The sequence below is a fragment of the Hemitrygon akajei genome, chromosome 7, assembly GCF_048418815.1.
Source record: "Hemitrygon akajei chromosome 7, sHemAka1.3, whole genome shotgun sequence".
NCBI classification, from domain to species: Eukaryota; Metazoa; Chordata; class Chondrichthyes; order Myliobatiformes; family Dasyatidae; genus Hemitrygon; species Hemitrygon akajei.
The window spans coordinates 42,842,287-42,859,086 of NC_133130.1; the positions used below are offsets into that span (position 1 = coordinate 42,842,287).

At 40.4% G+C, this 16,800-nt stretch overlaps 1 long non-coding RNA gene across 1 annotated transcript in view; it reads left to right on the forward strand.

The window, feature by feature from the left end:
* The first annotated feature begins 8,104 nt into the window (after positions 1-8,104).
* The window catches only part of LOC140730387 (uncharacterized), a 53,460-nt gene continuing 44,764 nt past the window's right edge, over positions 8,105-16,800 (forward strand). Inside the window, exon 1 of the long non-coding RNA XR_012099584.1 lies at positions 8,105-8,334. This is a non-coding gene — a long non-coding RNA (uncharacterized lncRNA). The remainder of the gene's footprint in view (positions 8,335-16,800) is intronic.

Consider the following 16,800-nt stretch of genomic DNA (forward strand, 5'->3'; position numbering starts at 1 on the left):
CCTCTCTACCCCATTCTTATGCCTTCTCCCCATAACCTGCAGCACCCTAACTAATCAAGAACCTATCAACCTCTGCAGTGGCAATAAATTGTGTAGATTCACTTCGATCTGGCTAAAGAAATTCCTCCTCATACCTACCTTCCAGGGTATTTGAGCAAATTAGTGCAAATTTTGGGATTAGCACATGTAGTAAATAAATTTAACTGACTTCAGCCACCAACATTCAGATCTGAATATGTATTGAAGATTAAATCTAAAATGCAACTCTGAACAATGGGTTTCTGAGGACCATGATCCAAAATAATTGGAAAATACTGTAATGTATGGATCTATTTAGAATAATTATCTAGTCTTTGGCATTGCATCAGCTCCAGCAATTTGGCAAAGAGAAATAGACCAAGTGCTCCAAAATATCCCAGGAACACAATGTTATCTTGAGGACATCACCATGACTGGCAAAAATGATGAAGGGCCCTTCTAGGACCATGGTAAAGTAATTACCAGGCTGAGTAAGTATAGTCTGCATGCAAAAAGAGAGAAATGAGAGTTTTTCAAGAATGAAATCTCATATTGTGATGTGTCTTTGACAAATGTGGCTTACACAAGTCACAAGAGAAGATTGAAGCAGTGTTACAGGCACCCAACCCAGAAAATTTGTCACAACTCAGGTCATACTTGGGTCTTGTAAACTAATACCACTGGTTTCTCCCAAACATTGCTACAATGCTGCATCCATTGAACGCACTGTTACTGATAGAGGCAAAGTGGAATGGTCAGTAAGATGTGAAAAAGCTTTCAAGGGAACAAAGAGTAATAACATCTAATGAACTGTTCATCCATTATGACCCATCCCTGCCAATCAGACTGGTGTGTGATGCATCCCCTTATGGCATTGGTGCTAGATTTTCACACATTATAAAAGATGGATCTGAACGCCTGATTGCATTTGCTTCAAGATTACTGATGAGCACAGAATGCAACAATGCACAGACTGATTGAGAAGCCCTTGGTCTAGTATGGGAAATAAAGATGTTCCACCACTACCTCTATGAACAAATTCCGTCACACTAGTGACAGATACCCAACCCCTTATGTCCATTTTTAATCACAGGAAGGGAATTCCAGTGATGTCTGCAACCTGATTACAAATGTTAGGCTCTGTTCCAGGAGCCCATTCTTATGACATAGAGTTCAAGGGTATCAAAGAACACATTAACACTGATGGCTTGTCATGCCTTCCACTACTAACATCTGAAAAACAAAAGTCTTCACACTGTGACCCAACAGAAGTGTTCCACACCACATTGGTGGACCAGTTGCCAGTAACAAATTCCGAAATACAAAGTGAAACGAGGAATGACCTAACATTGTCAAAGTCAATGATATCACCATGCAGGAGTGCCCAGCTCATGGTAACCCTAGGTTTCCAGAGGCCACAGCAAGACGAGATCAACTGTTGGTACGTGAAAGAACACTGATGTGTGGATCTCAGGTTGTGGTTCCCTCTGAACTACGCACCAGAATGCTAGAAAATCTGCATGAAGAACACATGGGTACAGTCAAGACGAAGAGTCTTGCTTGGAGCTACTAGTGGTGGCCAGAAATAGATAACCAGATTGAAGACTTGGCAAAAAGCTATTCAGGATGCAAAAAAGTTCAAAATACACCCTCACAGGCACCACTACACCCTTGGGAGTGGCTATCATCACCATGGCAAAGAGTATATATTGACTTTGCTGGGTCATTCACGGATTCCACATTTTTCTAATTGCTCTGGATGCTCACTCAAAGTGGCCGGAGGTCATACCAATGAAGTCAACTACCTCAGCAAAGACTGTTTGTGGTCTGAGAACTATCTTTGTCGTAAATGGTTTATCAGAACAAATGAGTGACAACAGACCACAATGCACATCAGAAGAATTTGGACTGTTCATGAAGAAAAATGGATCAGACATTTCTAGTCGGCTCCTCTCCATCGAGCAATGAATGGGTTAGCTGAATGTTCATTCAAACCTTCAAGAAGTCCGTTAAAGTGATGGACAGGAGGAAATTTTTCTATAACACAAGGTGGGCAACTACCTTTTTGTGTATTGGAACTCTGTTCATGATCAAACACCTGCAATGCTGTTCGTGAACAGGAATATGAGATCTTACACTGACCTCCTGAAACCAGATCCACAGAGGAAAGTGTAGAATAAACAATTCAGCCAGTTGCCAAGTGAAACAGCAGGGAGTTTCGAGATTGGACAGTAAGTTCTAGCACATGATTACCGAGAAGACAAGTGGACATCTGGTAGGATAGCTACAAGAAATGGATCACTGATGTACCAGTGGACATTGGAGATCAAACATGGAAACATCATGTGGACCAGATACTGGACGCTCAACCAAAGAACGCATATGAGTTGATTGCATCCAACAAGACGGACACATTACAGTCACTGGACTTACCGCTCAGTGATGATCATGCCACTGACAGCAACATGACATTAGAAACAAAAAACATCTTAGACAAGACACCTACCAAACCTAATGCCACTCTACAGGCCCAGCGCGTGGCAAGAACATTATCATTGACAAAGCACCTGCTAAACCTGGTACCACTCCCCAAGTCAAGAGGCACTATCCTGAAAGAAACAGCTCCACCCAAAAGACGGAACTTTTAGAACAGTGGTTAGTTATGGACTGTTAATGTGAAAGCAAGTTTATTTGGATTATGGGTTTATGAAAGGGAAATTGAATGTTTTGTACATATACAGTTTTATATTGCATTAACCTAAAGGGACAGGTGTCAGGACACTGGAGCAGGGACCCAATCGCAGACCCAGTACTGTGCTCACAGCGATATTAATTGAGTAACAAATCCCAAGGTGCAAACAAAGTCAGCGTCAAAGTTCAGGCAGAGATCAAAACATCCAGAGAAAGCCAAAAACCAGAATCAGGAAACAGGCAGAGTCTCTATTTAGATGGACAGAGTACAGGTACAAATGCTGGAAAAGCTCAGGAAAACTCATTGGCACAATCCAGCAACAAATAAGTGAAAACACAGGATTAAAATACACTGAGCAATAAACAGAAAGGCAGATGATAAGTGGAGCACAATGAGCTAGAAATGGCAGCAAAACAGGTAATAATGAGAAACAGGTGAGAGACAGAGTACTCAGTAATACAAGGGCCGGAGTAGAGCAGGAGCACATGGGGCATGAAAACAAAAAAAGAGCACATGGCAATACAAAACCACAGACTGACGGCTAGGGGGAGAACACACAAAAAGACGAAGTTCAACTCAAGGTACTCTCAGCAGGAAGTGTAATGTATGGATTTATTTCTTTTAGAGTAATGACATGTCTCCAGGACTACATATTGATCTGTTGTCTGTGCATGCACTGTAGTCTACGCTTGCACATTGTTTTCTTGTTGCAATGTGAATACACCAGTTAAAGCCATCTCCCACGTGCATGCTTTTATTTAATTGATAAGTAGTTGCGCACAGACACAACAGACACCACTGTTAATTGGAAGACCAACCAACAATGATTTCAATTCATTATTTGTGTGTATATGGATGTCTGTAGTATGGGTGCAAAAGAGGGAGGTGTGAAAGTGGTGTGTCATTCAAAGGAAGCATTGTAAGTATGGAATTGTTCTAAATTGTCCCACCCAACCTCAGTGGAAAAAACCTGTTTGCATTTACCCTATCTATACCCTTCACAATTTTGTATACCTCTAACAAATCTCCTCTCAATCTTCAACATTCTAAACAAAACAGTCCTAAACTATTCAAGCTTTCCTTATAACTCAGGTCCTTCAGACCTCACAATATCCATATAAATTTCCTCTGCACTCTTTCAACCGTAGGTAGGTGACCTAAACTGTACACAATACTCACCAATGTCTAATACAACTTCACATGACATCCCATCTCATGTACTCAATGCATTGACTGTGAAGGCCAATGTGCCAAGAGCTTTCCTTATGACATAATCTACCTTTGAAATAATTTTCAAAGGATTATGGACCCATATTCACAGATACCACTGTTCTACCACTCTCCTCAGTGCCCTACTGTTCACTGTGTAAGATCTACCTTAGTTGGTCCTACCAAAGTGCAAAACATCACATTAGTCTGCATTAAATTCCATCTGCCACTTTTCAGCCCATTTTTCCAGCTGATGCAGATCCCTCTGCAAACCATCATAGTCTTCCTCACTGTCTAGTGTACCCACTGTGTTGGTGTCTTCCACAAGTTTCCTGTTCCAATTAACCACATTATCATCCAGGTCATTGATTATAGCTGACAAACAACAAAGGACCCAGCCCCGATCCCTGTGGCATACCACTAGCCACTATCCTCCAGTCAGAGAAGACACCCTCTGCTACCACTCTCTGTCTTCTCCCTCAGAGCCAATGGCTCAACTAATTGACTACCTCATCCTGAATGCCAAGCGGCTGAAACCTCTTTATTTAAATATATTTTTATTGAAGGAATGACACAATACAGAATACATAATAGATTACATTTTCCTCCATTTTGCTTTTATATCTTACCCCTAAACAAACCTCCCCTCACCAGCCCTCCCCAAACATACCATGGCAGCTAATGTATTTACAATACAACAATTCACAAACACAAGTACAGACATTTCACAGCCATACCCCACACTACTTCAAGATGAAGGCCCACACACATCCACAACATGCCATTGGAACCTTGTCAAATCCCTTATTAAAGTCCATGTCGACAACATCCACTGCCTTGCCTTCAATCACTTTTCTTGTAACTTTCTTGGAAAACTCAATAAGTTTGGTTAGACATGACCTATCATGCACAAAGCCATGCTGACTATCCTTAATCAGTCCATGTCTATCCAAATACTTATATATCCAGTCCCTTAGAATACCTTTGAATATCTTTCCCACAACTGATGTCAGACTCACTGGGCTATAATTTCCTGGTTTCTCTTCAGAGCTTTTTTTAAACAGCAAAACAACATTGGCTATCCTCCATTCCTTTGGTACCTCTCCTGTTGCTAAGGATGTTTTAAATATCTCTGTTAGGGCCCTGGCAATTTCTGCACTTGCCTCCCCAAGGGTTTGAGAGTATACCTTATCAGGACCCAGAGATTTAACCTCCCTGATTTGCTTCATGGTAACACCTCCTCCTCTATAATCTGTACAGTGTCCATAAAGTCGATGCTACTTTGCCTCACTTCAATAGACTCTGTATCCCGAGTAAATACAGATGTAAAGTATTAATTTGTGATCCCCCCCATTTATTTTGACTCCACACATGGATTACCATTCTGGTCTTCCAGAGAACAGAATTTGTCTCTTGCAATCTTTTTTGCTCTTAATATCTGTAGAATCCCTTAGGATTCTCCTTCGCCTTAACTGCTAGAGCAACCTTATGCTTTCTTTTAGCCCTCCTGATTTCTTTCTTAAGTGTTCTCTTGCATTTCTTATACTCCATAAGCACCTCATTTGTTCCTACTTGCCTATACCTGCTATGCACCTCTTTTTTTCTCTTAACCAGGACCTCAATATCTCCTGAGAACCAAGTTCCCTACACTTGTTATCTATATCTTTTATTCTGACAGGCACATACTAGCTTTGTAACTCTCAAAATTTAGTTTTTGAAAGCTTCCCACTTCCCAAGTACACCTTTGCCAGAAAACAGTCCCAATTTACACTTGCCAGATCATTTCTGATAGAATCAAAATTGGCGTTTCTCCAATTTAGTACCTTAGTGTATTTACTTTGAAACTAATGGCATTGTGGTCACTGGATGCAAAGTGTTCCCCTACATATGTGTCTGTCACCTCCCCTATCTCATTCCCTAATAGCAAATCTAGTATCGCACACTCTCTTGTTGGGACTTCTAAGTACAGATTAAGGAAACTTTCCTTAACACATTTGACCAACTCTGTCTCATCTAGTCCTTTTACATTAATGTGGGCATATCTTTCCTATTTCTCAGTTCTACTCATAACATCTCACTAGTCGAGTTCCCCAGTCTATCCTGATGGAGCACTGATTTGACATTTCACCCCACCTCCTTTAATCCCTACCACTCTGCCATGTCAGAAACAATGGAACCCCAGAATATTGAGCTTCCAGTCCTGCCCTTCCTGTAACCAAGTCTCATTAATGGCTACAATTTCATAATTCTAGGTGTTGATCTATGTCTTGAGCTCATCTGCATTTCCTACAATACTTCTTGCATTGAAATATGTGCTGCTCAGGACTCCAGTTGCACCATGTTCAACCTTTTGATTCTTGACTTTGTCTGAGGTCTTACCAACATCTGCCTTCTCATCCCCCTGCACCTCTAGTTTAAACCCCACCATGCAGCATTAACATACCTTACCACTAGAATATCAGTCCCCCTGCAGTTCAGGTACAAACTGTCCCGTCTTTATAGGTCCCATCTTCCCTGGAAGAGAGCCCAGTGACTCAAAAATCTTGTGCTCTTCCTCCTACACCAGCTCCTTAGCCACATGTTAAACTGTATAATCTTCCTAGTTCTGGCCTCACTAGCACGTAGCATGGGTAGCAATCCTGAGATCACAACCCTGGAGGTCCTGCCCTTTATCTTAGCACCTAACTCCCTGAAATCCCTGTGCAGAACTTCATCGTTCATCCATGTCATTGGTGCCTACGCTACATGGTCCATGACCTCTGGCTGTTCACCCTCCCACTTATGAATGCTGAGTACTCGATTCGAGATGTCCCGGACCCTGGCATCCGGCAGGCAACATACTACCTGGGAATCTCATTCTCTCCCACAGTATTCAAAGCGGTGTACTTATTATTGAGAGGACCAGTCACAGGTTACCTCTCACTGGCTACCTATTCCCTTTCTGTCTCCTGACAGTTGGTGCTACATCAAAGTGAGTTAACCTTGGAGCCTCTCCCTTTTATACTGTCGTTGAAATCAAATGTCCTGACTGCTCTGCTCAGGAAATAGCAGAGTCAGGCAAACACATAAATACAAGAAATGAAGATGTAAACAATGAATGCATTGACCTCTTCTTGAGGCTAAAGAAATTCAGCATATCCCCATCAACTGTTACAAATTGTTATTGATGCACCATAAAAAGCATTCCATCTAGATCCATAGCTACGGCTCTTCATGTGACCATGAGTAACTACAGAGATTATGGCTCAGCTCAGCACATCACAGGAACCAGCGTCCCCTCGATGGACTCTCGCTTTACTTCTTGCTGCCATAGTAAAGCTGCCAGCAGAATCAAAGACCCAGCCACTCCAGACATTCTCTCTTCTCCCTTCTCCCGTTGAGCAGAAGATACAGAAGCCTGAAAGCACATACCACCGGGCTCAAGGACAGCTTCGATCTCATTGTTATCAGACTCTTGAATTGGACCTCTTGGCCTCACAATATATCTCATTATGATTATGCATTTTATCATTTGCTCGCACTGAACTCTTTCTGTACCATTTACATTTTATTTTGCTTGGTTACTGTTCTATCTTTTTGTAGTCCAATGCACTGTGCAAGGATTTGATCTGTATAAACCATATGCAAAACAGGCTTTTCACTGCATTTTTGTACACATATAATAATAATAAATCAGTTCCAATACCAAGGACTCTTCAAGGTTTTAGGTGACATTTTGAAGAAACTGTGATCAGACAGGGAGGGATGATTCAGCATATGACCATGCTCTGCAGATTACTGTTTAAGTTAGCCTATCAATCTTCTTTTTAGTACTGTTAATAATTCTTTGGTACTACTAAGTCAGTTCTTTTTAAATGCCAGACAACCGACAGGAGCAGGGAACTAAAATCTTGCCCTGAAATCATGTAATTGAGCTTCTTTTAAGAAAATAGAATGTCTCGTGTAAATACGTTGCTCAGACTGCTATTAAGACTTTCATTTGACACACTGGAAGAATTTCTCATTTTTACAAGCATGAAGAATGGGAAGAAGAATTTTTATCTCTCTCCTCTTTCAGTTATTGTAATTAGCATTGTGAGTGATTGGTGATCTTCATGCCCACAATAATTTACTGGCTGTTCAATCCAATCTGCTCCTTTCAATAAGTAAGGCATCAGCTGAAAGGTGGGTGGGGCAAACTGCCAAAACTCTGCTTTTTGACAGGGTTGGCCTCCGTCAGTGGTAGAGCAAATGAATGGGACTACAGGAGGGAGAGAAGAAAACAGTATCGGGTTTCCATGGTTAGGACTGAGCAATTCAAATCACCCAGATTTGCTCTTTCATCAGTGTTGAAAGGACCCTGAGAATCTGAGGGAAGGAAGAATGCCCACAGAAGATTTTTGGCACTGCCAAAATGTGGACAAGAAGGCAAGAAGGTATGTTCCCTTCTTCAAGAGACTCTCAAGCTGTTTCTTCATGAGGCAAAGGGGCTTTTTCTGAGCATATTCTTTTTACAAATGTCTTCCACTGTGATTGAATTAGCACAATGATTTCCTTCAGAAAGCATGTTTAAAGCTTAAAAAAAGACATGATACTTAACAAAAGAGTAAAGGAGAAGAAGGAATAATTAGTTCAAGTAAGTGAATGCCTGATTGAAAAAATACTGGAATATATTTTGAAGGTAGGAAGAAACTGTCAGACCTGCACAGGCAAGCACCTCCTAGACTCCACCCAGCAAACAGGAGTCACCTGCCACTTGTTTCCAACTCATCACCTGCAGCCTATTTAAACCCAGCTCTCATCCACACTTCTTTGTTCCTTTGTTCATTCATCAAGTCCAGCAAACATCTACAAGTTGCTCCCAGCCTTCAGTTACCTTGTTGATTTTGTTGTGTTAGGTTTCTGTTCGCTCTTGTTTTATGGCCCCTCATGACATTATATTGCAGTTTATTAGTATCAGTTAATATTGTTTGCTCCTAAATCACCTTCACTGCTCCACTTTTGGGTTAAGCCTCCTTCATATATCCTGATAAAAATATGATAGACAGAGGTAGTTGATTACAGCATTCTTTCGAGAGTAGTTGAAACATTTGTCAAGTCTCCAACCGAAAACAGGAGTAACAGGAGTGTAAATAGTCATGGAAGGGAGTGGATAAGAGATCAGTTTCAAATGATAGGAGAAGACAAGCTTACGGGAGAAAAATTTTTGGAAAATATAAACTTGTTAGAGGATGAGGAACCAATCTATTAGATCTGGGTATTAGACTGATGGGAAAGCAGACGGTGGGATACAATTTGGTTTTGAGTTTATTGGAAGCAAAGATCAAGAAATTGGCAAGAAGAATGTTGGACAAATTAAACCCTGAAGTATCTATTTTGCTGATATTTGAGGTAAAGTAAGGGTGAAGGGAAGTAATTGCGTAGAGCTGGATATAGATATAAAAGGCTTAAGCTCATCAATAAATTTAACAGAATATTAAAATTGTGTTCACATTAATTTAGCTTTGAGCGAGAAATCAGAAAGTAAGATGGAGACAATAACTAAAGCATGTCAATTTTGGCCAATAATAAAATTCAACTGTAGGAGATCCTGGATCATAGTTAGTTGGACATCAGCATGTGATCATAGAAAAACATGGGCTTCAAATATGGTGATGGAGAGGTCCATGAACATCCCATCAAAATACACATAGATGCTGAATGGCACAAGTTTGGCGAGGTGCGCTAAATCAGGAATAGTATCAACAAGGAAAAGTACAGAACCAAGAAATATAAGCTAGAATTGGCTATGAGAGATCTGGTGGAGAATCACGAATGGAGGCAAGAGAGCCAAAACAGAGCAGACAGAGTGACGACTGTAAAAAGGAATGCCACTATAGAAAATGATGATGTGGAGGATGAGTGCGCAATCATGCAGAACACCACAACTAAGTCAAGGAGGCATCAAGCATCATGTTTGTAGTGATTGATAATGCTTTCAAGGAGGAACACATTGCAGATGCTCCCCTGAACACAGCAAGCATGAACAATAAAAAAATAATAATTGGAGAATTTTTATCATTTACAGGTGCAGGACATCATTATCAAGGCCAATAGGTATTATTTATCTTTGGTTCCTCTTGACTTGATTTGACTCTGTACTGCTTGATGAACTGAGCCAGAGTAAGGCTTTGGCTCTATTTAATATCACTTCTGAACCTATGGGCCATAATTATTTGAATACTAGTATGTATCCCTATACTGCTTATAGTATTATCAGGGAAGTGTCTAATATAATTTATGCACTTTATTTATTTATGTGTAATTCACCTGTAGATTTTATCCTTACTTTACTAAGTTAGTGTGTAACTTAGTACACACTAGTACATATGTGTGTTACTGTGCTTTACACCCTGGTCCGTAGAAACACTGTCTTGTTTAACGGTATACGTGTATATAGTTAAATGACAATAAACTTAACTTAAGAAAGTGCTGATGAACTACAGTCTTGGGTTGGGAGCTCTAGGATATGAACTCAGAGATAATAAAGCTGGGAGAATATAAATCAAAATCAGGACGGTGGGAAAATTACTTATTAAAACACAGAAGGAGATCACTTATTTCCCTGTAACCAGCATCCTCTTCTCTGTCACAAGCCTATCACTTTCCCATTCATTCTTTTTCCACTTATCAACATTAAGGGATGAATACAGTTGTCAATCAATCTACTAGCACATATTTGCTTCATATGAATAAACTGAAATTGCATCTGAAAATCATTCAGCAATGGGGAAAACATTCAAACTGCACACCATCAACATCCGAATTTAGAATCAAATCTGGGATCCTGGGTTTGGGGGTAAACTGTATGTGGTGGTATTTGCATGCACCCATATGATTTTGATCTTCTTAGTGACTGAGGCTGTGGTTTGGGAAGATGCTGTCAAAAAAGTCTAAGCAAGTGACTGCTTGCAATACCACTTAACTAGCTGATCTATCTCACTCTGTTCACTTCCTCTTCACCATCTGAAATTCTGCCAACAATAGTTGTGTCATTGGCAAGTTCATAGATGGTATTTGAGCCGTGGCTTGGCACACAGTATTGAGTGGAGCACTGAGGTGCACCAGTGTTAGTTGTCAGCGAGGAAGTGATGTTATTTCCAATCACACTGACTGTGGCCTCCCAATGAGGAAGTCAAGCTTGCAGTTACTGAGGGAGGATCAGAGCACCGGGTTTTGAAGCATGTTCATCAGTACTGAGGAGATGATGCCGTTTAACATGTGAGAGATTTTGTTTTGCTTTGGAGGACTGATCCCAGGTAAACTGGCATTCCCAATATAAATGAAGAAGACTTGCATCTGTCATCCTATGCCTGAATGTTGTTAGGGCTTATGGCATGCAGGCATAGTCAGCTTTGTTTTGTGAGATGTGGCAAATGTAATTGAACTTTGCGCAGTTTTGGGATCACCCCCATTCCTATTACAGAGGAAGGGTGTTGGTGACATGACTGAAAATGGTTGGACTTATCCTGAGGATCTTTTACAGTGACATCTTGGAGTTAAGGTGGAATCAAAAGCATCTTCCTTTGTGTAAGTTGTGATTCCAAGCAGTGAAACATTTTGACCTGATGTCACTTGGTTTCTGTTTTACCAGCTAAAGTACTACGACATTTTTTGGGCCCTCTGTGTTCTGTAGATTGGCCTTGAAGAGAATCAGATTTATTTTGCTTTGATTATTTAAGTGTTTTCCCAAACAGGAAGCATCTGTTTATAGAACAACTTGTTGATTTTGAGAGAATTAGCTCTTTAAAGATATCTAGACTCTGTCCAAATGAAATATGTTGGTTTTCCATGGAGGTTATTGGTAAAACCAAAAGCTTTTTTTCTTGGTTTTTTGCCTCCCAGAAAAAAAGTCATCTGTTGTCAATATGAAGAAATAAAATGGTTTATAGGATAATATCTACCAAAAAGACTGGTTTTTCCCTGTCTGGGGAATTTATTTTAGAAGAAGGAACTCATGCAGAACAAAAAATATTATTATGTCTTTGGCAAGAATGTGAACCACTATCATGAGCCATATGAGAGATTTGATTTTGCTTTGGAGGACTGATCCCAGATTAACTGTCATGCCCAATATAATTGAAGGAAGACTTGCATATATCAAATTTCCTTCATATATTAAGACTGCCTCAAGGTACTTTACAGCCAACGGGTCCTTGTTGTATCACAGTTAGTGTACAAAATCTACTTAAGGGCAAGAATATCAGGTTTGAAATGTCAAAGTGGTGGACTGAAAGAGTTTCAAATACTTCTGTTTATTTTTTTTTCCCCTTAGGTTTAACTGAGGACATTGGAATCTCTTGAATATACGTTTCTCATGCCTGTCCTTCTATGGCCTCGTAACTGAAATCTTGCCACTGTGCTTGACTATGGAAGCCGGCATTGGTATCTTAGCTGCCTCCAATGTAATGGACACCATTGCTGTCACATGTCACCCCTCATCTGCAATACTGTGAGAGAGAAGTTGTCTGAGTCTTTGGTAGCACAATAAATTCAATACATTTATACATTGATTATTTATAAATACTATATTTATAAATTTATAAATTCAATTGGACTTGCCTCTCAGTAGGGAAATATTATGATGTAATCAATGTACATTTTACCTAGCAGGCAAAACTTCAAGAATGGAATTGTTCCTTTATCCATTGGCAATCCTTACAGAAACTTGTGTAACAAATTGTGTCAATGTGTCTGAGTAACTGATGCACCATCAATAACTCTCTCTGAGATGTGAAGGCGAGATATCGGCTTTTATCGACTGGAAGAAAGAACAAGCAGTAGTTGACCACCATACTACATCCTGGAGACTGAGGGCCGGGCTCAGGCCTCAATCGCCTTTATACCGGGGTCTGTGGGAGGAGCCACGGTCAGTGGGAGGGGCCACAGGAGCAGTCAGCAGGGGGCGTGTCCAGACAGGTATATGTAGTTCACCACAGTAACATATTAATCTCACCTTTTCTGGCCTCCGATCCTACAGCTGAAGTGATAAGCAATTTAGGAGCCACAAACCCTTGGATTTTTTAGTCTGTGGAGGAGTTTATAATTCAAGCTATATTATTGTTGATTTAAAGATTTAGATTTGGATTGTGATTTTCAAGACTCAGAACCATCTTCAGGTACAAAATTTGAAGAAACGTTTAATGCCCTGAACATAATGATATCCAGAGAGCACCAAGTCCTCGTTAGAGGAATTTCCTTCACAAATTTAGAACTCAGTGGGAAGCTTGGGTATATGGCAGGGTTTCAACGCTATTAAGGTAAACTACTAAAGTGATTTCTGATGCTGAAAATGGAACATCAGCAGGGATGCCAACAAGCTCAGCATGGTCTCCACTGCCACTGCTGAATTGGAATTTGTAGATTCTGAAGGCTTCAGGCCTGAAGTGTACATCCTAGACTGCACTTTCAGGTAATCCAGAGACCATGTTAATGAAGCAAGTAAAAAAACGGTATAAAATCTCTGAACCACTAATTGTGCCGCCTGGGGATAGTGAAGGAATTATATCTGTTTTGTTGAAAAACTTAACAGACTGATTTTCCTTGTGTGCATATGTTGCAATGTTTTCACAACTATATCATGATGAAAGATATTAGCAATCTGCAAATCTAATTTCAGAGAGGGCACAGTTTTAAGGTGCTTAGAAGTTGGTACAGAGGAGATGTCAGGGGTAAGTTTTTTTACGCAGAGAGCGGTGAATGCGTGGAATGGGCTGCTGGAGGAAGATACAATAGGGTCTTTGAAGAGACTCCTGGATAGGTACATGGAGCTTAGGAAAATAGAGGGCTATGGGTAACCCTAGGTAATTTCTGAAGTAAATAAATGTGTGGCACAGCATTGTGGGCTGAAGGGCCTATATTGTGCTATAGGATTTCTATGTTTCTACACAGACTATGGTTCCAAAGCTTACATTAGAACAAGGAAGATATCAAGATCAATAGGAAGGGTCTCAGGTCAAAATGTCAACTCCCTATTCCTTTCCATAGGTGCTTTCTGACCTGCTGAGCTCCTCCAGTATTTTATACGTGTTACTCTGGATTTCTAGTATCTTCAGAATCTCTTGTGTTTATATCAAGGTCAAATTAGTTGATAGGCTGATTTTCATTCAAGGTGACTCAGTGGCACCCATCTCTTTTGTATTTTAGTCTATAATTCCAGCTGGGCTTCCATCTGAACTATAATCAGGCTTGGGTGTGTTTAGTTCCTGAGATCAGATGTGATCAAGTGTTTCCAGACTCATACCAGAGCTTGCTAGGTAACATCTAGGGCAGCTGAAGGAGGTCAAATTAATCTCACGAGGGCTGGGATATGGAGGTCCTGATGAGTTTAACGACAGGATTTTGTTATAGTTTCAGTTTCCCATTCTCCACTCAGCAACAAGCTAAACTGACAGATTGGCTGTCTGCCAGGTGAGAAAATCCAACTCCTCTCAGGCAACTGGGAGACGGAGAAGGCCGAATGAAGCTCCTGTACACCTTGCAAATGTACTTGAGGTTCAGAGCAAAGAACTGATTCAGGCCAATAGTGCACCTTTCCAGGATGTGAATGACTTGATTCACTTGATGTTTCTGTCTTCTGTTATTGATTTCAATGATACAACAATACACCTTGATCTACAGAACAGCTGCAGACAATGTGAGGGGAGCCAGAGGCTGTGTCCTATCCTGCATTGAGGAGTCACTAATTGTGTTGTTACTTTATACTGGAGGAAATAGTTCTTGGCAATGGAAAGGCAAGCAAGCTGTAGATTAGTACTTAAGGGTAGTGGCTCAGCTGTGGCTGTCAACAGAAAGGAGACTAAAGGACTGACAAGCCTTGTGAAGCATCCCTGCTTTTCCTCAACCAAGATAAAATTTTAACTGGCTTTAACCTTCTGGAGCTGGCTGGTCCTGTAGCAATCTCACTGACAGATTATTGATGCCAAAGACATAGATGACTTTGAAGATAATGTTAAAGCAATAATGAACAATAAACCCTTCAGTCCTGTCGAAGGGTTTCAGCCCGAAACGTCGACTGTACTCTTTTCCATTCGTGCTGCCTGGCCTTCTGAGTTCCTCCAGCATTTTGTGTGTGCTGCTTGATTTCCAGCATCTACAGATTTTCTCTTGTTTCTGAAGGTAATAATGAAAACAGGGCTGTAACTTATTGTGAATATTAGGGGGTATTATTAAGCTTAACCACCAGCACCATATGGCCATAGATTTGGAGCCAAGATAGGCAGTAAGCCTATTGAATATTTAAATTCATGTCCCATGGCATGCATCCAGAAGGTACATTTTAGACAAGGATCTAAAATCTGCTACCTAATTTGCTATCACTGGCATAAACTGGCTGCCAATGACTCTAGCCTGCTAAACAGCCTCAGCTCTTAGAATTGTCCATGGGATGGTACCTGATGGCTTTCTGGCTGGTTACTCAAACTCTATTAGGGTGAGTGGGTTGAAGCAGGAAGTTTAAAAAGTATCATTTACTCCTGATGTGGCTCTGGAGGAATAATGAGACTAAACAGCAGATCATGTTTATTGTGCACAAGCTGATCATTTTTAGTTAAAGGTATCACTCCCTTCTCGTTTGGGAATTAATGATTTGAAATGTTATACATTAGTTCACAGAAGACCGAAACAAACTGCTTTCCAGCACACATCCCTGTGCATTACTTTATAAAGAGCTTTGCCAGAGGTCGTCTCACAGGCTGATTGTGGCTGATGCCTGGAATCTGCATAGAGTTCTCATAAAACCTTCACAGTCTCTCCGACTTATTAAATTCATGTGCTGAGATGATATCAGCCCATTTGAAACACAGGAGGCCTCTGTTATAGATGTTTAAATTTGAACCATTCCCATGATAGCCATGAACAAAGCTCTCCTTCCTTTCAGGAAAATCCTGGACACTCACTCCCAAAGGCCTGTTGCAGCACAGAACTCACTGGAAAAACAGGAAACACATGTGAATGCCAGATACAGTCAAATAACGTTAACTCTTGGAGATCACTAAAGTTCCTATATTCAAAAGAAAATAGGCAGCTTATTTTCCTCTGCATAAGATGACTGAGTCACAGGTGGCAACAATCACTTCACCTTTACATAGTAAAAGAGGAAAAAAAATAGTTGCTCATTGTTTGTTCTAAAAGATTTTACCTAAAATAACAGCAAAGAAAATGGTTATTTTAATCAATTCTGAGAAGCTCACAAGCTGCTTTTACCTTGAAGTGTACTATGTGACTTGTGATTAGAGCAATGGGTCAAGTCCTTTTGCACAGTAAGATCCAACTTCAGTCCTTCACCCTATATGTTCACAACCAAGGGAAAATAAAATTGAGCTTGGCTTCGCTGGACTGCCCCATTAATCCTCCAGCAGATGAAGAAAACTTGAAATGCTCTGGGCTCAGGGTTCATATTTCCCATCAGAATTCAGTGTCTTCATCTGCAGGGTTCTCACATGTGGATAGGATCAGAATCTGGCCACTCACTAACAGGTCTACTGAGGCGCAAAGCCTAGTTCACAAAGATCAGTTATATGGGACAAGGCTGCAGAAGAGCTATGAAACCATACTCTAACATAAATAAGTACCAAGTGAAGGAGAAGTATAAAATAATCTTATAGCCTCCTTGCTAATGTAATTATTTTCCTACGTAAATATTCTCATGGTCTCTGAGGAACTGTTTTTGGGTCTACTGATACTCTTAAAATGTGAATAAATCAGCTTGTGTTGAGAACTAAAATATGGATTTGATTTTTAACTTACTTTTCAAAGACTTAACTAATAACCCAAGAAGAAATATGCGTTTAACACATCAATGCTAAGTTTTAATGATAACGCCTCCTGTGCAGTAGTCAGCCTTCAGCTGCACACAGGGGTTA